We start from the raw sequence: 26,884 nt of genomic DNA on the forward strand, positions 1-26,884 counted from the left end.
CCTTTAAGTAACATTCGCCAATCCATCCTAGCCAACTCGCGCCTCATACCATCGTAGTTTCCTTTATTTAAATTCAGTACCCAAGTCTCTGAATCAACTACTTCACTCTCCATCTTAATGAAGAATTCTATCTCATTATGATCGCTCCTCCCCAAGGGGCCTCACACAACATGATTGCTAATTAATCCTTTCTTGTTACAGAATACCCAGTCTAAGATGGCCTGATCTCTAGTTGGTTCCTCGACATATTGGTCCAGGAAACCATCCAGTATACACTCTAGGAATTCCTCTTCCACAGTATTGTTACTAATTTGGTTAGACCAACCTATATGTAGATTAAAGTCACCCATGATAACTGCTGTGCCCTTATTGCACGCATCTCTAATTTCCCGTTTAATGCCATCCCCAACCTCAGCATTACAGTTTGGGGGGGGGGGGGGGTCTGTATACAACTCCCACTAACGTTTTCTGCCCCATGGTATTTCTCAGCTCTACCCATACAGATTCCACATCATCAGAGCGAATATCCTTCCTTACTATTGTGTTAATCTCCTCTTTAACCAGCAATGCAACCCCACCGCCTTTTCCTTTTTGCCTGACCTTCCTGAATATTGAATACCCCTGGATGTTGAATTCCCAGCCTTGGTCACCCTGGAGCCATGTCTCAGAAATCTCAATTATATCATATCCGTTTACATCTATTTGTGCAGCTAATTCATACACCTTATTACGAATGCTCCTCGCATCAAGACACAAAGCCTTCAGGCTTGTTTTTTTTTTTTTTTTAAAAACACTCTTCGACCTTTTAGAATTATTGTTTACTGCGGCCATGTTTGATTTCCACCCTTGATTTCTCTGACTTCCACTTTTGCTTCTTTCCTTGCTTCCCTTTCCTGTCTCCCTGCACAGGTTCCCAACCCCCCGCCATTTTAGTTTAAACCCTCCCCAACTTCATTAGCAAACACTCCCCCCTAGGACATCGGTCCCGGTCCTGCCCAGGTGTAAACCGTCCAGTTTGTACTGGTCCCACCTCCCCTAGAACCGGTTCCAATGTCCCAGGAATTTGAATCCCTCCTCCTTGGACCATTCTTCTAGCCACGTATTCATCTGAAATATCCTTTTATTTCTACTCTGACTAGCACATGGCACTGGTAGCAATCCTGAGATTACTACCTTTGAGGTCCTATTTTTTAAATTTACCTAACTCCCTATTTTCAGCTTTTAGGACCTCATTCCGTTTTTTACCTATATCGTTGGTACCTATATGCACCACGACAACTGGCTGTTCACCCTCCCCCTCCAGCCGCTCCGAGATATCCTTGACCCTTGCACCAGGGAGGCGACATACCATCCTGGAGTCTCATTTGCGGCCGCAGAAACGCCTATCTATTGCCCTTACAATAGAATCCCCTATCACTATAGCTCTCCTGCCCCGTGCAGCAGAACCACCCATGGTGCCAGGAAGTTGGTTGCTGCTGCCTTCCCTCAATAAGCCATCCTCCCCAACAATATCCAAAGTGGTATATCTGTGAGAGGGGGATGGCCACAGGGGACCCCTGCACTACCTGCCTGCGCCTACTACTCTGCCTGGAGATTACCCATTCCCTTCCTGCCTGTGCAGCCTTTACCTGCGGTGTGACCAACTCATTAAACGTGATATCCACGACGTCCTCAGCATCGCGAATGCTCCAGTATGTATCCATTCGCAGCTCCAGCGCCGCAATGCGGTCTGCCAGTAGCTGCAGCTGGATACACTTCCTGCACACATGGTCGTCAGGGACACAGGAAGTGTCCCTGATTTTCCACATAATGCAGGAGAAGCATGCCATGGGGCCGAGCTTTGCTACCACGACTTACCCTTTAATTAATTTAAATTAAATCAATACCACCAATTATACTACAATTAAATGATATACTCAAGGGCCCTTGTTTTCTAGCACTCCCCGCTACACAACAGAGACCTTAGAAACTATAACCACAAAATTAAGACCGTCTAAACTTTATAAACTATGAACCTTAATTTTCAAACTATATAGTATAAATACTCACCTGGCCGTACTCACCCAATCAGCTGCTTCCTCCTGCCCGCATCACGTTTTGAATCGGGACATGGCTCTGGAACGCCGCCGGTCTGTGAGATTGGTAAGCCTCTAAAAAAGCCCGCGAAAGTGAGTTTAAATACTCACTGAAACTCCGCTTTCACCACTCCAGACAATGGAAATATGCATCCCTATAATTGCTACATAACCAAGCCTATGTAATTGAGTTTTTCCATGTCCATTCGCATGTGCGTTTTGGCTGTCGCTCCAGACCCAAGCTGTTCACTTCTATTTCCACCTTTTTCTTGTCTCTATCCCTCAGTGACCACTCTCTCCTGTCGCCCTTCATCTCTCTGATACTTTGCCCTCCCAAATCCCTAGCCCAACCCTTCATTACTCTTCGACCTTCCTACTCTCATGCCGCCATCCCAGGCTTGACTCCCTCTTAGATAAGCCTGCAGCTTCCCTCTGCGTCTCCTCTTGGCATGCTCCTCAGGGCCCACCTTGGCACTTATCGCAGTCTCCTCACGAGTAGCGACCCCAGCTGTCCCATCCTGCTCTCACCCCGACCTTCCCATCTAGCGCGCCTGCGAGGGACTAATCTTGCCAATCTCCTCCCCGTGCTGACCCTGTGGACGCTGGCAGTGGATCAGCGATCACCGACCCTCTCCGCATTTCACTGTAGAATGTCTGGTCACTTGCGAACAAGGCCCTTGCCATCCATGAACTTATTGTGGATGATTGCATCGACATCATGACTCTGACAGAAACTTGGCCGAGGGGTGATGACACCTTACCCTTAAATGAAGCCTCCCCGCCTGGTTATACCTTCCACCACTTGCCCCGCCCAGACCGCCGTGGTGGCAGTGTGGCTCTCATCACCAAATCACACTTGGGTCTGTCCCCCTACTCCTCTGGCACTTTCTCCTCCTTTGAGCATCTCACCTTGTTCCACCCCGCTCACCTCATTTAACATGGTCGTACTCTACCGCCCACCCAAGTACGATAAAAATGTTATCACCCCCCCACCCGTCTCCTCCACACTCACCTCCAAGAAGTGTAAGGAGCTCATGGACTTCTGTGTCTCCAAGATTGAGACCATCCGTTCAGCTGCCTCTGCCCCTTCCCTTCCTTCCCCTAGCCCACCGGGCCAAACTTCCTCTAAGGTTCACCCCTGCCCTGAACTCACATCTTTTTCCAGTTTTTCTACGATTTCCCCTCATAACCTCTCCACACATCCTGTCCATGAGCCCCACTTCCTGCTCCTTCGACCCCATTTCTACTAAACTGCTGACCACCCAACTTCCTTTTCTGGCTCCCATGTTAGCTGACATTGTTAACGGTTCGCTATCCTCAGGTACTGTACCTGCAGGTCCTTTAAATCTGCCGTCTTCACCCCTCTCCTCAAAAAACCAACCCCTGGCCCCATTGGCCTTGCAAACTACCGCCACATCTCCAACCTCCCATTCCTCTCCTAAGTCCTTGAACGTGTTGTCGCTTCCCAAATCCGTGCCCATCTTTCCCGCAACTCCATGTTTGAATCCCTCCAATCTGGTTTCCGCCCTTGCCACAGTATCGAAACGACTCTCAAAGTCACAAATGACATCCTTTGTGACTGATAAAGATAAACTATCCCTCCTCGTCCTTCTCGACCGGTCTGCAGCCTTTGACACGGTTGACCATTCCATCCTCTTCCAACACCTCTCCAACACCGTCCAGCTGGGTGGGACTGCACTCGTCTGGTTCCATTCTTATCTATCTAGTCGTAGCCAGAAAATCACCTGCAATGGCCACTTCGCATCATTACCTCTGGGGTCCCCCAAAAGATCGATCCTTGGCTCCCTCCTATTTCTCATCTACATGCTGCCCCTCAGCGACATCATCTGAAAACACGGCATCGGGTTGCACATGTACCCTGACGACACCCAGCTCTACCTCAGCACCACTTCTCTCGACCCCTCCAGTCTCTAAATTGACACACTGCTTCTCCGACATGCAGTACTGGATGAGCAGAAATTTTCTACAATTAAATATTGGGAAGACCGAAGCCATTGTTTTTGGTCCCCGCCACAAACTCCGTTCCCTGCCTACTGACTCCATCCCCCTCTCTAGCATCTGTCGGAGGCTGAACCAGACTGTTCGCAATCTTGCTGTCATATTTGACCCTGAAATGAGCTTCCGACCACATATCCGTGGCATAACTAAGACCACCTATTTCCACCTTTTTTTTTTTTCTTCGTTTATGGGACGTGGGCGTCGCTTGAGAAGGTGGTGGTGATCCGCCTTCTTTAACTGCTGCAGTCCATGTGGTGAAGGTACTCCCACAGTGCTGTTAGGGAGGGAGGTCCAGGATTTTGACCCAGCAACGAGGAAGGATCGGCGATATACTTCTAAGTCAAGATGGGAACGTGGAGGTGGTGGTGTTCCCATGCACCTGCTGCCCTTGTCCTTCTAGGTGGAAGAGGTCGCGGGTTTGGGAAGTGCTGCCGAAGCCGCCTTGGCGAGTTGCTGCAGTGCATCTTGTAGATGGTACACACTGCAGTGACGGTACGCCGGTGGTGGTGGGAGTGAATGTTTAAAGTGGTGGATGGGATGCTTTGTCCTGGATGGTGTCGAGCTTCTGAGTGTTGTTAGAGCTGCACTCATCCAGACGAGTGGAGAGTATTCCATCACACTCCTTACTTGTGCCTTGTAGATGGTGGAAAGGCTTTGGGGAGTCAGGAGGTGAGACACTCAACGCAGAATACCCAGCCTCTGACCTGCTCTTGTTGCCACAGTATTTGTGGCTGGTTCAGTTAAGTTTCTTGTCAATGGTGACCCCCAAGATGTTGATGGTGGGGAATTCAGCGATAGTAATGCTGTTGAATGTCAAGGGGCGGTGGATAGACTTTCGCTTGTTAGAGATAGTCATTGCCTGGCACTTGTGTGGCGCGAATGTTACCTGCCACTTATCAGAAATTGCTGCACGGGAATTCTGTCTGGATCAGCAGTACATCTTAATTCCACCACAATTGTGGTGCTTTCAGTAACATTTCCACCAATCTAGATGCTGTAACAATGTTAAAAGGGAAAGAAAAGCTACAACCGCAGACATAATGAGGCCAATTATTGTGTTGACCCAACACAAGCCAGGCAGTGTGCGGTTTTGCTGGCCATCTGTCCCAAACACTGCTGAATCTCGTGCTACACAGATTAAGAGAGCCACAGCAGCTTCAAGTGGTTTTGTTGTTGGATCTTACAATGACATTTTGCTGGGCTTTCAGTGAGCACTCATGGCAGCAGGACTGTGCCACAGATCAAAAGACAACTCCAGGGACAGCTCCAGTAAACCTAATGCTAATGGTCATGAATGCTCAGGCTGCTGCCAAACGGATCTTGAGCAGCACTGCTGGCTTCTCCATGGACAGATTTGAAAGCAGAAACAAACAACTTGCATTCAATAGCACTTTTAAAACCTCAGGATGTTCCAAAGCACTTCACAGCCAATGAAGTATTTTTGAAGTTAGTCACTGCTGTAATGCAGGGAAACGCAGCAGCCAACCTGCGCTCTGCAAACTCCCACAGCACGGTGGCATAGTGGTTAGCACTGTTGCCTCACAGCGCCAGGGACCCGGGTTCGAATCCGGCCTCGGGCGACTGTCTGTGTGGAGTTTGCACATTCTCCCCGTGTTTGCGTGGGTTTCCTCCGGGTGCTCCGGTTTCCTCCCACAGTCCAAAGATGTGCGGGTTAGGATGATTAGGTCAATTTATCATAGCCAATGTGCTAGTGGGATTAAATACGTGGTGTTACGGGGATAGGGTGGGATATGCGTTGGTGTAGGGGTTACAGGGATCGGGTGGGATATGTGTCGGTGCAGGCTCGATGGGCCGAAATGGCCTCTATCTGCACTGTGGGGTTTCTGTGATTCTGTGAAACACAAAATGACCAGATAATCTGCTTTAGTGGTGATGAGTGATAAATGTGACCACGACACCAAGTGGAGAGACTGGAGAAGCTGGGGTTGTTCTCCTTACAGCAGAGAAGGTTCAGTGGAGATTTAATAGAGGCGATTAAAATTACGAATGTTTTGATAGAGCAAGTAAGGTAGAACTGCTTCCATTGGCAGGAGGGTCGGTAACCAGAGGACACAGATTTAAGATAATTTGCAACAAAAGCGGAGAGGAGGCAACTACTTGATATTAAAAAATGCAGCGAGTTATGATGATCTGGAATGCACAAAAGGGAATTGGGTATATTCTTGAAAAGGAAAACCTTGCAGGGCTATGGGGAAAGAGCAGGGAAGTGGGACTAACTGGACAGCTGTTTCCAAGAGTCCGCACAGGCACTACAAGCCGAATGGTCTTCTGATCCATATAAATTTTATGACCACTCATTCCTCCTTAAGGCTGAAAAGCACAAGTTTTCCCCAATCTTTTCTTGTAGCTCAGATTCCCAACACTAGGGATCAGTCTTATGGCTCTTCTCTGTACTGCCCTCAGTACTTGAAGATCTCGCTCATGTCTTGGTGACCAGAACTGGGCACAGTCCTCAATTTCTGTTCCCACCACAGCACCACTCAGTTTGACCATGATGACTTCTGACTTGTATTAATCCATTTGGGTTAATGAATGATCCACTATTGTAGGAACAATTACAGCTACATGTGTGCAATCAGTGGCACCTTGGACTTTAGGAGAATTGCGAGGGTGCTCATGCACTTTCTATAGGAAAATGATAAAGTTGCTTTTTTTTGGCAAACGCATTAGTCACCTCCATAATGCACCTGAAGACTGAATGATGTTGATGTTCCCTGAAGCAGCCTGGAGAGAGCCAGAGATAAACCCGTTCAGACCGCGACACCCATTGGCAATGCCATCCCTACCCTGGAGCTTGGCTGAAGGCTATTTGGAAGCATGAGGCACAGTCGTCTCCCTGGTGAATCTAAGCCTTTGCGAACACTGATTCTTGGATCAGTCCAGAGAGGTCTGCCATTGGCAATAACTTCAGTTGGAAGGGTAATGGGGTAACAACAGGTAGAAGCTGCCTTGTGTAATGTAACCTGGTCTCCCTCACAGCTGTCCATTCCCATTCATCCTCCAAAGCAAGCTAGGTAGGATTCCCACAGGAACACCTATTGTGAAGAGAGAGATACTGTGGGAGTAACAATGACCAACTCCAAAGCTGTCCCACAAAGCCCCATGACACACAGTTGCCGGTTCTTCCAATACTTCACACTTCATGAACTGGTACAAACAAGGCAGAACTATTGCACAAATGGGCCCCACGTCTGATGCACAGCAAATTGATCATTGCTAAAACAAGAATTGCTTCCCAGCAAGCAAAGGCTTTCACGTTTGAAAAAAATAATTCTGGGGTTATATTAAAGTAACTTAATCACAGCTTGGTATTCAGAATTAAATTAAATTTTTTAATAATACTATTGTAGATTTAAGCAGGTTAATATGTGATAAGATTCTAGCTATTATCAAACAAAGCATTAAGCAATTGTACATTTACCAGAAAAAAATATATAGCACCTCATATTGCTCAATGTCTCAAAGCACTTCAGTCAATTATTTTGAAATGTAAAGACTTATGTAGGCAGCCATTCTGCACATAGCAAGATTCCACAAAGCAAAAGGTGGATAATCAGTTCACTGGTTTTTGGCAGTGCTGGCTGCAGGAGAACACGGACACTGCAAAACTCCCTGCTCCTCTTTGAATGGAGCTATGGGGTCTAGAACGTCCACCTGAACCAGCAAACAAGCAGACAGGGCTTTGGTTTCATGTCTGATTAGAAAGATGGCACCACCCCCACAATAACATAGCACTCTCAGTACTGCACTGGTAGGTCAGCCTAGATTATGCACCAAGGTCTTGAACCCACAGCCTTCTGACTCTGAACGCTTAGCAGTGTCGCAGAATGTAGCATCTCTTCCTATACAAGTTCCACTCATCTAGACGGTTAGGAGACACACAAAGCAAAAAGATTTCTCTTTAAATAGTTATACGATATTTGCTCTTAAGTCAGAAGATCATGGTGCACACCCCACTTCTGGACTGGACCACAATCTGGGCACACTTCAGTCTAATACTGAGGCATTGCCGGAAGGGCCCTTGTGGATGAGATGCTAAATTGAGGCCCCATCTGCCTGTGGAGGTGGACATAAAAATCCCAGAAAACTATTGAAAGAGCAGGGAGTTCGAGATCACTGATCAACATTTTCCCTAAACCACCAAACTGTTATTCATCTCATTGATTGTTTGTGGGTTTGTGGTGTAAAATTGGCTGTGTAGACAGATGCAACAGTGAATGCACTTCAAAAGTGATTCATCGGATCTGAAGCTCTTTGGGATGCCCTGCGGCCATCGCTTTCTAAGGAGCAAGTACAATATTCTGATAAAAATTGGTTTAAGTCGGTCACCATGCCCACCCATGGGGGATTCAGCGATGGTAATACCGTAGAATGTCATGTGGAGGTGGTTAGATTCTCGCTTGTTGGAGATAGTCATTGCCTGGCACTTCTGTGGCGTGAATGTTACCTGCCACTTATCAGCCCAAGCCTAAACGTTATCCAGGTCTTGTTGAATGTGGGAATGGACTGCTTCATTATCTGAGGAGTTGTGAATGGCGCTGGACACTGCAGTCATCAGCGAACATCCCCATTTCTGACCTTATGTTGGAGGGAAGGTCATTGATGAAGCAGCTGAAGATGGTTGGGCCTTGGACACTGTCCTGAGGAACTCCTGCAGCAATGTCCTACGGTTATGATGATTGACCTTCAACCACCACAGCCATCTTCCTTTGTGCTAGGTATGACTCCAGCCAGTGCAACACTTCACCACCGATTCCCATTGACTCAGTTTTACTAGGGCTCCTTGATGCCACACACAGTCAAATGCTGCCTTGATGTCAAGGGCAGTCACTCTCGCCTCACCTCTGGAATTTAGCTCCTTTGTCCATGTTTGGACCAAGGCTGTAATGAGGTCGAGAGCCGAGTGGTCCTGGCTGAACTCAAACTGGGCATCCTTGAGCAGGTTATTGGTGACTAAGTGCCACCTGATAGCACGGTCGATAACACTTTCCATCACTTTGCTGATGATTGAGAGTAGACTGATGGGGCGGTAATTCGCCAGACTGATTTGTCATGCTTTTTGCGGACAGAATATACCTGGGCAGTTTTCCACATTGTTGGATGGATGCCAGTGTTGTAGCTGTACTGGAACAACTTGGCTAGAGGCGCGGCGCGTTCTGGAGCCCAATTCTTTAGTACGATAGCCATGATGTTGTCGGGGCCCATAGCCTTTGCTGTATCCAGTGCGCTCAGCCGTTTTGGTAGCTCATGGAGTGAATCGAATTGGCTGAAGACTGGCTTGTGATGCCTCAGCAAGAGGCCGATATGGATCATCCACACTTCTGACTGAAAATGGTTGCAAATGCTTCAGCCTTGTCTTTTGCACTCACGTGCTGGGCTCCACCATCATGGAGGATGGGGATATTCATGGAGCCTCCTCCAGTTAGTTGTTTAACGGTCCATCACCATTCACAACTGGATGTGGCAGGACTGCAGAGCTTTGATCTGATACGTTGATTGTGGGATCACTTAGCCCTGTCCACAGCATGCTGCTTACGCTTTTTAGCATGCATGTAGTCCTGTGTTGCAGCTTCCCCAGTTTGGCACCTCATTTTTAGGTACGCCTGGTGCCGCTCCTGGCATGCTCTTCTACACTCCGTATTGAACCAGGGTTGGTCCCCTGGCTTGATGGTAATGGTAGAGTGAGGGATATGCCGGGCCATGAGGTTACAGATTGTGGTGGAATACAACTCTGCTGTTGCTGATGGCCCACAGTGCCTCATGGATGCTCAGTTTTGAGCTGCTAGATCGGTTCTGAATCTATCTCATTTAGCATGGTGTAATGCCACACAACATGATGGAGGGTGTCCTCAGTGTGAAGACGGGACTTCGTCTCCACAATAACTGTGCGGTGGTCACTGTTACCAATGCTGTCACAGACAGATGCATCTGAGACAGGTAGATTGGTGAGGACAAGGTCAAGTAGGTTTTTCCCTCGTATTTAAATTCACTTTCGTGGGATTTCCCCCCCCCCCCCCCAAGGGGCCGGTGGTACAGTGAGTATTTAAACTCACTTTCGCGGGGTTTTTTCCCCCCAGAGGCTTACCAATCTCGCAGACCAGCTGCAGCGTTCCAGAGCCACATCACGATTCAAAAAGTGACGCGGGCAAGAGGAAGCAGCTGACTGGGCGAGTACGGCCAGGTGTGTATTTATACTACTCTATAGTTTGACAGTTAAGGTTAATACTTTATAAAGTTTAGAAGGTCTTAATTTTGTGGTTCTACTTTCCAAGGTCTCTGTTGTGTAGCGGGGACTGCTAGTAAACAAGGGCCCTTGAGTATATCATTTAATTGTAGTGTAATTAGTGGTATCGATTTGATTTAATTTAAATTAATTAATTAAAGGGTAAGTCATGGCAGCACAGCTCGGCCCCGTGGCATGCTCCTCCTGCATTATGTGGGAAATCAGGGACACTTCCTGTGTCCCTGACGACCATGTGTGCGCATTGCGGCGCTGGAGCTGCGAATGGATACGTACTGGAGCATTCGCGATGCTGAGGACGTCGTAGATATCACGTTTAATGAGTTAGTTACACCGCAATTAAAGGCTGCACAGGCAGGAAGGGAATGGGTGACCGCCAGGTAGAGTAGTAGGCGCAGGCAGTTAGTGCTGGGGTCCCCTGTGGCCATCTCCCTCTCAAACAGATATACCACTTTGGATATTGTTCAGGGAGATGGCTTATCAGAGGAAGGCAGCAGCAACCAACTTCCTGGCACCATGGGTGGTTCTGCTGCATAGGACGGGAGGAAAAAGAGCGGGAGAGTTATAGTGATAGGGGATTCTATTGCAAGGGGAATAGATCGGCATTTCTGCGGCCACAAACGAGACTCCAGGATGGCATGTTGCCTCCCTGGTGCAAGGGTCAAGGGTATCTCGGAGCGGCTGCAGGGCATTCTGGAGGGGGAGGGTGAACAGCCAGTTGTCGTGATGCATATAGGTACCAACGATATAGGTAAAAAATGGGATGAGGTCCTAAAAGCTGAATATAGGGAGTTAGGAGGTAAATTAAAAAATAGGGCCTCAAATGGTAGTAATCTCAGGATTGCTACCAGTGCAACGTGCTAGTCAGATTAGAAATACAAGAAACTTCGCGATATCCGGCACCGATGTGATGCCGATCTATGAAAACTTCCGGACAGACCAGCGCTAATGTTGAAGGATACAGAGGTTTTCATCTCCGTATCTGACAACAAACACTGTTGCTTAGCAACAGCTTGTAAACAGTCAGCCCGTACCTTGGAAGCGTCTCTGCAGCTTAGCAACAGCTTCAGAGAGGCTTTCCAGAGACCGTTTAAAAAAATGCTAGAAGAGAAAAAAAGAAAAACCTAACAAAACGGCTGCTGATTTCTGCCGTTAGATCGAGGTTTCCGGACATACAAACTCCGGATAAACCAAAGTTTCCTGCAGAAGGATATTTCAGATGAATACGTGGCTAGAGGAATGGTGCAAGGGGGAGGGATTCAAATTTCTGGGACATTGGAACCGGTTCTGGGGGAGGTGGGACCAGTACAAACTGGATGGTTTGCACCAGGGCAGGACCAGGACCAATGTCCTAAGGGGAGTGTTTGCTAGTGCTGTTGGGGAGGGTTTAAACTAAAATGGCAGGGGGTTGGGAACCTGTGCAGGGAGACAGAGGGAAGGGAAGCAAGGAAAGAAGCAAAAGACAGGAAGGAGAAAAGCAAAAGTGGAAGGCAAAGGTGTAAATCAAACAGGGCCACAGTAAATAATAATTCTAAAAGGACTAAGTGTTAAAAAAACAAGCCTGAAGGCTTTGTGTCTTAATACGAGGAGCATTCGTAATAAGGTGTATGAATTAGCTGCACAAATAGATGTAAACGGATATGATATAATTGGGATTACGGAGACATGGCTCCAGGGTGACCAAGGCTGGGAATCAAACATCCAGGGGTATTCAATATTCAGGAAGGTCAGGCAAAAAGGAAAAGGAGGTGGGGTTGCATTGCTGGTTAAAGAGGAGATTAACACAATAGTAAGGAAGGATATTAGCTCTGGTGATGTGGAATCTGTATGGGTAGAGCTGAGAAAAACCATGGGGCAGAAAGCGTTAGTGGGAGTTGTATACAGACCCCCAAATAGTAATGCTGAGGTTGAGGATGGCATTAAATGGGAAATTAGAGACGCGTGCAATTAGGGCACAGCAGTTATCGTGGGGGAGTTTAATCTACATATAGATTGGGCTAACCAAATTAGTAACAATATTGTGGAGGAGGAATTCCTAGAGTATATACGGGATGGTTTCCTGGACCAATATGTCGAAGAACCAACAAGAGATCAGGCCATCTTAGACTGGGTATTATGTAATCAGAAAGGATTAATTAGCAATCTTGTTATGCGAGGCCCCTTGGGGAGGAGCGGTCATAATTTGATAGAATTCTTCATTAAGGTGGAGAGTGAAGTAGTTGACAGAGACTAGGGTCCTGAATTTAAATAAAGGAAACTACGATGGTATAAGGCACGAGTTGGCTAGGATGGATTGGGGAACGTTACTTAAAGGGTTGACGGTGGATAGGCAATGGCAAACATTTAAAGATCGCATGGATGAACTACAGAATTTGTTCATCCCTGCTTGGCATAAAAAAAGGTGACTGAACCGTGGCTAACAAGGGAAATTAGGGATAGAATAAGATCCAAGGAGAGGACATATAAATTGGCCAGAAAAAGCAGCAAACCTGAGGATTGGGAGCAGTTTAGGATGCAGCAAAGGGATTAATTAAGAGGGGGGAAATAGAGTATGAGTGTAAGCTTGCAGGGAACATAAAAACTGACTGCAAAAGCTTCTACAGATATGTGAAGAGAAAAAGATTGGTGAAGTCAAGCGTAGGTCCCTTGCAGTCAGAATGAGGGGAATTTATAATGGGGAACAAAGAAATGGCAGACCAATTAAATACATACTTTGGTTCGTCTTCACAAAGGAGGACACAAATAACCTCCCAGAGATGTCTGGGAACATCGGGTCTAATGAGAGGGAGGAACTGAATGAAATCAGTATTTGTAGGGAAATGGTGTTAGGGAAATTGATGGGATTCAAGGCAGATAAATCCCCAGGGCCGGATAATCTACATCCTAGGGTACTTAAGGAAGTGGCCCTAGAAATAGTATATGCACTGGTCATCTTCCAAAATTCTATAGACTCTGGAACAGTTGCCATGGATTGGAGGGTAGCTAATGTAACCCCACTGTTTAAAAAAGGTGGTAGAGAGAAAACGGGAATTAGACCGGACATCGCTAGTGGGGAAAATGCTAGAGCCCATTATAAAAGACTAATCTACTGGATTTTTTTGAGGATGTAACTGGTAGAATAGATAAGGGAGAACCAGTGGATGGGGTGTATTTGGACTTTCAGAAGGCTTTCGATAAGGTCCCAATGTGGTAAACCAGTTTGTTATTGTTGTTGTTGCACACTGTTGTGCCTATGCATGCCTCAGCTGACTCCGCCCCTGGCTCCACCCACATGCCCGGGTATAAAAGGTGACTGCTCTGCAGCCCCTGCCCTTTTGGATACCAGGCAACCACGAGAGGCATGCTCTGTTCTTTGCTAATAAAAGCCTATTAATTAACTCTCTGTCTTTTATGAGGAATTGACAGCGCATCAATCAGACATTAGCGTGCAAAGTTAAAGCACATAGGATTGGGGGTAAGGTTAGAGAATTGGTTGGCAGACAGGAAGCAAAGAGTTGGAATAAACGGGTCTTTTTCCGAGTGGCAGGCAGTGACTAGTGGGGTACCGCAGGGATCGGTGGTAGGACGCCAGTTATTCACAATATATATTAACGATCTAGAGAAGGGAACTTGATGTAATATCTCCAAGTTTGCAGACAACACAAATCTGTGTGGGCGTGTGTGCTGTGAAGAGGATGCAGAGAAACTCCAGTATGATTTGGACAGGTTGGGTGATTGGGCAGATGCATGGCAGATCCAGTATAATGTGGATAAATGCAAGGTTATCCACTTGTGGCAAAAACAGGACGGCAGATTATTATCTGAATGGCAATAGATTGGGAAAAGGAAGTGCAACGAGACCTGGGTGTCCTTGTGCACCAGTCGCTGAAGGTAAGCATGCAGGTGCAGCAGGCGGTTAAGAAAGCAAATGGTATGTTGGCCTTCATAGGGAGAGGATTCAAGTACAGGAGCAAGGATGTCTTGCTGCAGTTGTACAGGGCCTTGGTGAGACCACACCTTAAGTATTGTGTGCAGTTTTGGTCACCTTATCTGAGGAAGGATGTTCTTGCCATGGAGGGAGTGCAGTGAAGATTCACCAGACTGATACCTAGGATGGCAGGAATGACATATGGAGAGAGATTGGGTCGATTAGGCTTATATTCGCTAGAGTTTAGAAGAATGAGAGGGGATCCCATTGAAACTTATAAAATTCTAACAGGACTAGACAGACTAGATGCAGTAAGAATGTTCCCAATGGTGGGGGAGTCCAGAACCAGGGGTCACAGTCTAAGGATAAGGGGTAAGCCATTTAGGAGTGAGATGAGGAGGAATTTCTTCACCCAGAGAGTGGTGAACCTGTGGAATTCTCTACCACAGAAGACAGTTGAGGCCAATTCATTAAATATATTCAAGGAGGAGTTAAACACATTTCTTAAGGCTAAAGGGATCAAGGGATATGGGGAGAAAGCAGGACAGGGTACTGAATTTGGATGATCAGCCATGATCGCATTGAATGGTGGAGCAGGCTCGAGGGGCCGAATGGCGTACTCCTGCTCCTATCTTCTATGTTTCTCTCACCACCTGTCGCAGGCCCAGACTGGCAGTTATATCCTTCAGGACTCGGTCAGCAGTGGTGCTACCGAGCCACTCTTGGTGATGGACATTGAAGTCCCCCCCCCAGCTTCATTCTGTGCCTTTGCTGCTCTCAGTGCTTCTTCCAAGTGGTGTTCAACATGGAGGAGTACCGATTCATCAGCTGAGGGAGGGTTGCAGATGGTAATCAGCAGGAGGTTTCCTTGCCTATGCTTGACCTGAAGCCAGGAGATGTCATGGGGTCCGGAGTCAATGTTGAGGACTCCCAGGGCCACTCCTTCCCGACTATATACCACTGTGCCGCCACCCCTGGTGGGTCTGTCCTACCGGTGAGACAGGACATATGCAGGGATGGTGATGGAGGAATTTGGGACATTGGCTGAAAGGTATGATTCTGTGAGAATGACTATGTCAGGCTGTTGCTCAATTAGCCTGTGGGACAGCTCTCCCAATTTTGGCACAAGTCCCCAGATGTTGGTGAGGAGGACTTTGCAGGATCGACTGGGCTGGGTGTGCAGTTGCCATGTCGGTAGCCGGTGCCAAGTGGTCCGTCCAGTTTCATTCTTTTTATTGTTTTTCGTAGCGCTTTGTTACAACTGAGTGGCTTGCTAGGCCACTTCAGAGGACAGTTAAAAGCTGTGGGTCTGGAGTCACATGTAGGCCAGACCAGGTTAAGGATGGCAGATTTCTTTCCCATGCCCAGCTTGTAGGCAGGTCTCAGTGATAGCCACATCATACCCTTTAAGCTGAATTTGCTTGTTTTATTTCTTATAGAAACATAGAAGATAGGAGCAGAGTAGGCCATTCGGCCCCATTCAATGAGATCATGGCTGATCGTCCAAATTCAGTGCCCTGTTCCTGCCTTCTCTCACTATCCCTTGATCCCTTTAGCCTTAAGAAATATATCTAACTCCTTCTTGAATATATTTAATGAATTGGCCTCCACTGCCTTCTGTGGTAGAGAATTCCACAGGTTCACCACTCTCTGGGTGAAGAAATTCCTCCTCATCTCTGTCCTAAATGGCTTACCCTTTATCCTTAGACTGTGACCCCTGGCTCTGGACTCCCTGACCATCGGGAACATCCTTTCAGCATCTAGTCTGTCTAGTCCTGTTAGAATTTTATAAGTTTCAATGAGATCCCCTCTCATTCTTCTAAACTCCAGCGAGTACAAGCCCAATCGACCCAATCTCTCCTCATACGTTATTCCTGCCATCCCAGGTATCAGCCTGGTGAATCTTCGCTGCACTCCCTCAATGGCAAGAACACCCTTCCTCAGATAAGGCGACCAAAACTGCGCACAATACTCCAGATGCGGTCTCACCAAGGCCCTGTACAACTGCAGCAAGACATCCTTGTTCCTGCACTCAAACCCTCTCGCTACGAAGGCCAACATACCATTTGCCTTCTTAACCGCCTGCTGCACCTGCATGCTTACTTTCAGCGACTGGTGCACAAGGACGCCCAGGTCTCGTTGCACTTCCCCTTCTCCCAAACTTTGCCATTCAGATAATAATCTGCCTTCTTGTTCTTGACACCAAAGTGGATAACCTCGCATTTATCCACGTTATATTGCATCTGCCATGCTTCTGCCCAATCACCCAACCTGTCCAGATCATACTGGAGTTTATCAGTATTCTCCTCACAGCACACACGCCCACCCAGCTTTGTGTCATCTGCAAACTTGGAGATATTACATCTAGTTCCCTCATCTAGATCATTAATATATATTGTGAATAGCTGCGGTCCAAGGACCGATCCCGGCGGTACCCCACTAGTCACTGCCTGTCACTCGGAAAAAGACCCGTTTATTCCAACTCTTTGCTTTCTGTCTGCCAACCAGTTCTCTATCCAAGTCAATACCTTGCCCCCAATCCCATGTGCCTACATTTTACACGCTAATCTCTTATGCGGGACCTTATCGAAAGCCTTTTGAAAATCCAAATACACCACATCCACTGGTTCTCCCTTATCTATTTTATCAGTTACATCCTCAAAAAATTCCAGTAGATTAGTCAAGCACGATTTACCTTGTGTAAATCCATGTTGACTTTGTCCGATCCGGTCACTTTTTTCCCCCAAGTGCTCTGCTATTACATCCTTTATAATGGACTCTAGCATTTTCCCCACTACCGATGTCAGGCTTACCGGTCTGTAATTCCCCGTTTTCTCTCTACCATCTTTTTTGAACAGTGGGGTAACATTAGCTACCCGCCAATCCATGGGTACTGTTCCAGAGTCTATCGAATTTTGGAAGATGACCCGCAATGCATCTACTATTTCTAGGGCCACTTCCTTAAGTACCCTAGGGTGTAGATTATCAGGCCCTGGGGATTTGTCAGCCCTCAATCCCATCAACTTCCCTAACACCATTTCCCCAGAAATACTGATTTCTATCAGTTCCTCCCTGTCATTAGACCCTATGTTCCCCGACATCCTCACAGAAATCTCACAGTACAGATAGAGGCCATTTCGGCCCATCGAGCCTGCACAGACACATATCCCACCCGATCCCCGTAACCCCTACACCAACACATATCCCACCCTATCCCCGTAACGGGAGGTTATTTGTGTCCTCCTTTGTGAAGACAGAACCAAAGTATGTATTTAATTGGTCTGCCATTTCTTTGTTCCCCATTATAAATTCCCCTGATTCTGACTGCAAGGGACCTACGCTTGACTTCACCAATCTTGTTCTCTTCACATATCTATAAAAGCTTTTACAGTCAGTTTTTATGTTCCCTGAAAGCTTACTCTCATATTCTATTTCCCCCCTCTTAATTAATCCCTTTGTCCTCCATTGTTGAATCCTAAACTGCTCCCAATTCTCAGGTTTACTGCTTGTTCTGGCCAATTTATATGTCCTCTCCTTGGATCTTATGCTACCCCTAATTTCCCTTCTTAGCCACAGTTGAGTCACCTTTTTTGTTTTATTTTTATGCCAAATTGGGATGAACAAATTCTGTAGTTCATCCATGCCATCTTTGAATGTTTGCCATTGCCCATCCACCGTCAACCCTTTGAGTGTCATTACCCAATCAATCCTACCCAACTCGCACCTCATACCATCATAGTCCCCTTTATTTAAATTCAGGACCCTAGTCTGAGTCAACTATTTCACTCTCCATCTTAATGAAGAATTCTATCATATTATGATCGCTCTGACCCAAGGGGCCTCGCACAACAAGATTGCTAATTAATCCTCTCATTACATAATACCCAGTCTAAGATGGCCTGATCTCTAGTTGGTTCCTCGACATATTGGTCCAGGAAACCATCCCATATATACTCCAGGAATTCCTCCTCCACAGTATTGTTACTAATTTGGTTAGCCCAATCTATATGTAGATTAAAGTCACCCATGATAACTGCTGTGCGCTTATTGCACACTTCTCTAATTTCCCATTTAATGCCATCCCCGACCTCCGCATTACTGTTTGGAGGTCTATATACCACTCCCACTAACGTTTTCTGCCCCTTGGTATTTTTCAGTTCTACCCATACAGATTCTACATCATCAGAGCTAATATCCTTCCTTTCAATTGTGTTAATCCCCTCTTTAACCAGCAATGCTACCCCACCTCCTTTTCCTTTTTGCCTATTTTTACTGAATATTGAGTTCCCAGCCTTGGCCACCCTGGAGCCATGTTTCCGTAATCCCAATCATATCATATTCGTTTACCTCTATTTGCGCAGCTAATTCATCCACCTTATTACGAATGCTCCTTGCATTAAGACACAAAGCCTTCAGGCTTGTTTTTTTAACTCTCAGAATTATTATTTACTGTGGCCATGTATGATTTAAACCCTTGATTTCTCTGCCTGCCACTTTTGTTTTTCTCTTTACTGTCTTTTGCTTTTATCCTTGTTTCCCTTTCCTCTGTCTCTCTGCTCAGGTTCCCAACCCCCTGCCATTTTAGTTTAAACCCTCCTCCAGAGCATTAGCAAACACTCCCCCTAGGACATCAGTCCCAGCCCAGCCCAGGTGCAAACCGTCCGTTTTGTACTGGTCCCACCTCCCCCAGAACCGGTTCCAATGTCCCAGAAATTTGAATCCCTCCCCCTTGCACCATTCCTCTAGCCACATGTTCATCTGAAATATCTTTCTATTTCTACTCTGACTAGCACGTGGCACTGGTAGCAATCCCGAGATTACTACCTTTGAGGTCCTATTTTTTTTAAATTTACCTCCTAACTCCCTATATTCAGCTTATATTATGCTAGATGCATTAGTGTCTAGAATTTTTAATTAAACAATAGACCCTGTACTGCCCTGATATTTCTACACATTTTTACTGATTACACTTTTTTTTTTTTAAATGATCACTTCTGTATTTTTCAGTTATTTTGTTATTGCCCATTTGTTTCTGAACCTGAAGTATTTACAATTACCTTTAACAGTATGGATGACCTGGATTTCACTCTCAGCCTGTTTAATCTTTCACCTATTTTTATTTTATTGCTGCCTGAGCCCTCTCCCTTTATTGGGTTAAAGCCCTTTCTACGGCCCTATTTATCGTTTCCTCGAGGGCCTTGGTCCCAGCCCGGTTCAGGTGAAGCCCATCCCAGCGGTACAGCCCCTTCCTGTCCCAGTGTCCCATGAAATGAAACCCCTCATTCCCACACCACTCCTTTAATCACGTGTGTGCCCCATGCCAATTTGCACACGGCTCAGGTAATAATCCAGGAGGTTATTACCCTCGAGGTCCTGCCTTTTAATCTAACTCCCATCTCCTGTCACTCCCACAGCAGGACCTCCTCCCTATTCTTTCCCATGTCATTGATCCAGACATGAACCACAACAATTGGATCTTCCCCTTTCCAGCCACATTGAGATATCGCTTACCCTGGGACCAGGTAGGCAACACACCCTTTGGGACTCTATTGTGGCTGCAGAGGATGCCATCTATCCCCCTAATTATTGAATCCCCTATAACTACTGTAGTTTTATTCTGCTCCTCCCTCCTTTGGACAGGCCTCTGCTCCCCGTGCCTTGGTCAGCATTGTGGCTGTCCTCGCCACTTCTCTCCTTAACCTCACAGGTAGCAAGTAGATCGTACCTGTTGGACAGAATCAGTATCTGGGGACCTCCTCCTCGATCTCCCCTCAGTTCCCCCTACCCTGCTGACTGACAATCACACTCTCCCCTTCCTACATCTGTGCTTTCCTCTCTGGTGAGGGGGGGGGGGGGGGGGGGGGGAAGGTGACTGTATTCTGGAGAAAACTATCCAGAAATTCCTCCCCCTTCCTTGTGTGTCTCCAGCTTGCACACCAGGTGAATGAATCTGAGCCGGAGTGTCTTAAGGTAGAGACATTTCCTGCAGATGTGGCAATCCGGGACAGCCTCGCTGTCCACAAACACGTATATATTGCAGCCCCAATACACTGTTTAGACAAATGTGGCAGCCACTTTGTGCACAGCAAGATTCCACAACAGCAAGTGAGATGAATAACCAGTTAGACTGATTTTTGGTAGCCCTGGTTAGGGAGGATTGCTGGCCAGGACACAGGGGGGGCACCCTGCTCTTCTTTGAAAAGTGCCTTGGGATCTTTAACGTCGACCTCAGCCACTGCAACAGGGAGTTAATATCTCACGCAAAGAACAAGTCCTCTGACACGTCAAGGCAGTACTGAAGGAATGCTGCATTATCAGCCCCAACTATCTGCTCATGTCTTCAAGTGGGGTTATTCAATATCCTGCGACTCAGAAGTGAGAATGCTGTCAACAGAACCAACACCATAACTTCAATGTTTCGAGTCTTACCTGAGAAGTTTAAATATTCTGGGGATCTCTTCCTCAAACTTTGAATCAGGCAGTTGATAAGATGGATCGATCAAGTTATACACGAAGGAGAAAATCTTCAGAAATTCCTTGGTAGTAGGCGATTGCAGACCCTTGATGGATACCGATTGCGGGTAACCAAACTCCCCAAGGAACTGGTGAACAAATATGGTAAAATATATATATATTTTTTAAAATCTCAAAATCACAAATAAAATTCTGACTAAGTATATGCAGGAGAATTCCAGGAATCACACACCCTGCGATGCCCTCCCAATACACACTATTATGATGGCAAGAAAGGACAAGAAGAATTCGCCTGTGCTAATATCCTTAGAAGGCAAGAGGAATCTAATGCCAGAGGCACGAGTTTCCTCAACCTTGCGAGAAAGCACTTTAGCTTTTACTGGGTCCCTCACGGCAGTGATAGCCATTTACTGGGTCCCTCACCAGTGATAGCCATTTACTGGGTCCCTCACCAGTGTGATTTCTCCTGTTTGGCTATCACTGACACCAACCCATATTCTACCAATTCATGGCAGAAAACATTAGAGAATCATGATGCTGTACCTCCACGCTGCCCAATAGCTGTGGTTATTTGATACTTACCTGACAGCTTACACTCAATGGTTTTTACCCACTGAAAAGGCAGTCTTTATAGTAATTATTTCCAGTGTTACACAAATCATTGAGTCAAGATATGGTTCCCATCTAATTATATTAAGTTTTAAAAACGACTCAAATTTATTTTATATTAGTCACTGGCATTACAGCATCTGTAGGTACAGGAAACTTTGTGCTATCCGGCACAGAGCTGTTGCCGTTCCCTCAAAACTGCCGGACACTCCAGCGCTAATGTTGAAAGATACGGAAGCTTCTGAGCTCCATATCTGTCAGCAAACCCTGTTGCAGTCCAAGCATCTCTGTAGCGTCTCTGTAGCTTAGCAACAGCTTCAGCAGACCTTGACTGTTGAGGAAAAAAGCAACGAGAAGAAAAAAAAACTAACGAAAACGGCACCTGATTTTTGCCAGTGGCTTGAGCATTCCGGACAATTAGCCTCCGGATAACACAAAGTTTCCTGTACCCTAGAGCTCAAATTTTAAAAATTTACCGTTTCAATTGAGAGGCTAGCCCACAAGGTGATTTTTTTAAAGAAAAAGTACAATCAACTTATTAAAAAAAGCTAATAGTTTAATAAAGAAATGAGAGGATAAGGCAATGATACAATCTTGCATGGAGCATTTTTCAAGAACTGTACTATTCCACCATATGAACACAAAGGACAGGAAAAAAATCATCTGGTTCAACAAGTCTGCTGTCATGTTTTGATGTTTTTCAACCAATTTTCTGCAGAATAGGAATGAGTCTGCGGCTGTTTAAACTTGTGCAAATTCACTTTTTTTTTTTTTTAAAGGCATAGTCTAGGGCACCAAGTCATTGCTCGAGATGTTAATGAGCCCGGCATTGTAGAGATCTGCACAATGTCTGGGGACACTAAGCAATTAGCGTCTTAGATGGACAATAAATATGCCCAACATTGTGTGGTGAGGACGATTCTATTCATGTAGGCACGGCAGGAGCAGCCTTTGGAGAATATTACACGAGGGAGCAATCGTTTGGGCGACTGGCAAATTCTTCCACTTGTCAAGACACATCCCTCTGCTTCTTGGGGTCAGAATTAAAAAGGAAAAATTCATGTTCAGGAGACAGTGAGGTTTAAACAAAGGACCAGCAGGGACAGTCCTTCGCCCAGATTTATTTATTTATTTATTTTTAAAAATTCATTTGTGGGATGTGGTCGTCGCTGGTATGGCCAGCATTTATTGCCCATCCCTAGTTGCCCTCGAGAAGGTGGTGGTGAGCCGCCTTCTTGAACCGCTGCAGTCCACGTGAAGGTACTCCCACAGTGCTGTTAGGAAGGGAGTTCCAGGATTTTAACCCAGTGACGATGAAGGATCGGCGATATACTTCTAAGTCAGGATGGTGTGTGACTTGGAGGGGAAATTGAAGGTGGTGGTGTTCCCATGTGCCTGCTGCCCTTGTCCTTCTAGGTGGAAGAAGTCGCGGGTTTGGGAGGTGCTGCCGAAGAAGCCTTGGTGAGTTGCTGCAGTACATCTTGTAGATGGTATACACTGCAGCCACGGTACGTCGGTGGTGGAGGGAATGAATGTTAACTGGACGCTAAAATGAAGGTGGTCAGTTTCTGTACTTGGAAGTGGTCTAGAAAGGCAATGCCAGAAACAAATGAGCCAGCCCACGTGGTTTACTTATCTTTTTAGTTTTTAAAGGAAGATTGAGTGAATCCGATGGAATTTACTGTATGTTCATGTACCACCTGTAAACAAGACAGATTAACGACTTGTACCTGTCCTTGGCTCAGCAAGTGTTTCTCAGTCCATCATTGGAAGCATTGGAGAAGTGGAGAGCACACAGAAATACAGGGTGATCCAGTTTGGATCACCAGTTCCTCTTATTACACCCAGTTATGCTCTTGTATCATTAGATATTGGGCAGTGTGGGCACACCCCTGAGCCAGGACGCTCAGAGCATTTACAGAAATGGCTAGCAACACTACCAGAGAGATTATCCAAGACTGGCTCAAAACTTGTAACACCCGCCCCATGCCGACACAGACCCATGTACACCACTGACCCATTCCCCTAACCACTGGCTACAAGTGGAAATACCTCACAAAGCTGTCGAATGCACAGCTGTACAAAAGCTTTATCGTGAAGGGGTCTAGGATCTTTAATCTTTTCTGTGCCTCCACAGGCTCCATATAGATTTGTAGAAAATGTTCCAGTGCTGCTTGTCCTACAATAAAAACATTGAACTTTAGGATAAACATCTTCAAAGGTAATAGCCAAAAATGAAACAGGAGGAAAAAACCACACAGTTTTTTTGACAAAGGTAAAACAACAGCACATTTTAGAATCCTGTAGTACAGGATGTTACCATCACACGTTTGATGCAATTTGCAGTAGAGTATTCAGAAAACACACCATCTATAGAAGCACCAGAAACAATATAATTGCAACTCAAGTTGTGCCCAATTGCTGCTCAATATAGAGGATAGTGGCTCTGGTAATAAGGCACATTCTTAAACTTCAGTATGATTTTTGTCTGTATTTTTCTTTCACTGAATTCTCGGAGTCACTCGCCCACTCTTTGACCCAAGGCATATGTTAACTTTAAACACATTGGGTGCTGATAGACCCTTCCAGAGTGTGTTTATATATGTTGCTCAAAGCACTTTTTTCTGTGGGGTGGGGGTAAGAGATGGCAGATGGAAAACACATTAACTCTGAATTACTGATCTAAATGACATTTTAAAGCAAATCCAGATTCCCAATACTTGGCCATGGGGACTGATCAACCCACATCAGTACATCTGATGCTTGAATAGGACACTAATTGCAGAAAATCTCTTCTGCTGCTGGGGCCTGGTCAGAAATCCACTTTCTCCTGGGCTGAACTCCATTTCTCCACTGGCTTTTTGGACTTTATGGTGACCTCCACTTTCTACTGAGACTGTATTCTGCTGAACTGCCTCTATTCCAGTCCCAGGTCTACTCCTGCATCCTCAGGTTTCTGCTCCTCTGCTGGGAATTTTTCTTCATTCTATGCTGAGCTAGCTCTGAGAGCCATAAGGAGGGGGTGGAAGCAAAGAGGAAAACAAAAGGAGAAAAAATATTCTGCCCTTATTTAATTTTAGAACAAGTTTTTTCCTCCCACAATAAACATATAGGGTAGGTACAAGTACAAAGTAACAACATTAACACAAGTTCCATCATACTGATGTTTTAATGGGCTTTATTTTTGTGGATTTTGTACTTTCTGTTGAGAATTAAAGTCTATACAACAGTTTATCCCATCATTAATCTTACCAGCCTGCATATGCGGATGTAAAATTAAACCTGCAAACTGGTCCCTAAACTTCCTGCAGTGATAGATTTAGCCCCACATCAACTTCCCAAATGACAGTACATCAGTTCTTCAAATACACGTGTAGTTCAACCTCCAATTGTCTTCCTCCAGCAATAATGCCTATTGAATGAATGGGTATTGGCCCCCAGTCTGATTTACTTCTATCCTTTCATGTGCCAGCCTGGACAGCTTCAAGGGAAGGTCTCTGAGCAATCAAGTCACATCTCGCAATCCCAATCTCAATGAGGAGGTATCTGAGAATGGAATACTGGTCGCAAGAGATACCACAGCCTCCATATCTGTGTATAGATCGAGTCCAGCCATGTTTCACGAATGCCGAACTTGAATAATTTCATTGCGATAGGTTGTTGCATAGAAATGCACAGAATAAAATGCAGCCTGTGCCTGCAATTGCTCTCTGAAGGAGCGATCCACATTTGAGGAACAGCTGCAATTTCTTTGAGGGGGGTGGGGGAAAAAAGAAAGAAATCAAATAGAACACAATAATCTGTAAAAACAAATCCAGGGTGAAGTTAAATGCAAACATTACCTTCTTCCAAAGAAGCTGGTTCTACGCTCCGAGGTTCCTGACCAAGCCGTGAGCCCCTTGACACACTGAGAAAGAGATAGAATTTAGCAAAATATAAATCCTATACAATCGACTGTCATACATTATCCCATTCTACTGGCCCCGAAACTAAAAACAAAAACAATTTTAAATGACAACGGTACAGGGCAGACATTTTCAGATCTTTATTTAGCAGCATGTAGATCAGTTTGATGACTTCAATAACCTGATCTACTTATACATGCACAACACAGACACACTCAGCTTGAAATGATTTTGTGTGGTCTCCAGGGGGCACGTTTGAAACCACTCGACAAGGTTCCACACAGGTGACTAGTGTCTATGGTGAGGAATTATACAAGGTAAAGTATGAAGCTTGATCGAAAATGTGCTTACAGCAATTAACAAGGAACTGCCGTTAAGCCAATAATCAAGCTCCATACTACCTCTCCTCCTGTGATTCCCAACCAAGCTGATGTGCCATTTTTCAGCCTTGGACCTCTGCTAAAATAAATTAGATAAATCTGAACGAGGGTATCCGATATAAAACCTGAAAGTTTGCAGATACAAAAATAGTCATTGCAAGTCAAACAAAGGCAGCAGCAGCTTGGATACAGAATTGGCTCAGGGATCGAAAACAGTCGTGGTGAATGCTGTTCTTCGGACTGGAGGGAGGTATCCTGTTGGTTCAGTACTAGGACCACTGCTGATTTTGTAATGACTTAGGACTTGGGCTTCAGGGCACAATTTCTAAATTTGCAGATGACACAAAACTTGGAAATGTAATAAACAGTGAGGAAGATAGTAATAGACTTCAAGGAGGGCACATGGCAGATGAAATTCAACACAGAAAAGTGAGAGGTGATACATTTTGGTAGGAAGAATGGAGAGACAATTATGTTAAATGGTCCAATTTTAAAGGGGGTGCAAGAAGAGACACCTGGGGGGGGGGGGGGGGGGGGGGGGTTTGTGCACCAATCTTTGAAGGTTGCAGGACAGGTTAGCAAAGCAGTTAATAAAGCATACAGGATCCTAGGCTTTATAAATAGAGGCATAGAGTACAAAAGCCAAGAAGTTATACTAAACCTTTATAAAATGCTACTTCAGCCCCAGCTGGAGTATTGTGTCCAATTCTGGGCACACTTTAGGAAAGGTGTGAAGACTTGAGGGTAAAGAGATTTACTAGAATGGTACCAGGGATGAGATATTAGAGTTACATGGACAGACTGGAGAAGCTGGAACTGTTTTCCTCTGAGCAGAGACGGCCAAGAGGAGATTTGATAAGAGGTGTTTAAATCATGAAGGATTTAGATAGACTAAATAAAGAAAGACGACTTGCATTTCTATAGTGCCTTTCAAGACTTCAGGACATCCCAAAGCACTTTACAGCCAATGGAGTACTTTTGAACTGTGGTCACTGTTGTAAAGTTGAAAACGTGGCAGCCACTTTGCACACAGCAAGCTCCCATAAACAGTAATGTGATAATGACCAGATTATCTTTTTTTTTATGATGCTGATTGAGGGATAAATATTAGTCAGAACACCACCCCTGCTCTTCTTCAAAATAGTGCCGTGGGATCATTTACATCCACCCAAGAGGAAGCCGTGGCCTTGGTTTAATGTCTTATCCAAAGGACGGTAGCTCCAACAGTGCAGTACTGCTTCTGGAGTGCAAGC

General features: G+C 45.7%; 1 protein-coding gene across 1 annotated transcript in view; it reads right to left on the reverse strand.

The window, feature by feature from the left end:
• ndc80 (NDC80 kinetochore complex component) overlaps positions 1 to 23,525 on the reverse strand; it is a 90,230-nt gene extending 66,705 nt beyond the window's left edge. Inside the window, exons 1-2 of the mRNA XM_086005080.1 lie at positions 23,399 to 23,525; positions 20,693 to 20,865 (exon numbers count right to left, since the gene is read on the reverse strand). The gene's annotated coding sequence lies outside the window, so the exon portion shown is untranslated. The remainder of the gene's footprint in view (positions 1 to 20,692; positions 20,866 to 23,398) is intronic.
• Between the last annotated feature and the right edge of the window lie 3,359 nt (positions 23,526 to 26,884).

The sequence above is a fragment of the Somniosus microcephalus genome, chromosome 13 (assembly GCF_052327205.1).
Source record: "Somniosus microcephalus isolate GS21.2 chromosome 13, FLI_Smic_1.0, whole genome shotgun sequence".
Lineage (NCBI taxonomy): Eukaryota > Metazoa > Chordata > Chondrichthyes > Squaliformes > Somniosidae > Somniosus > Somniosus microcephalus.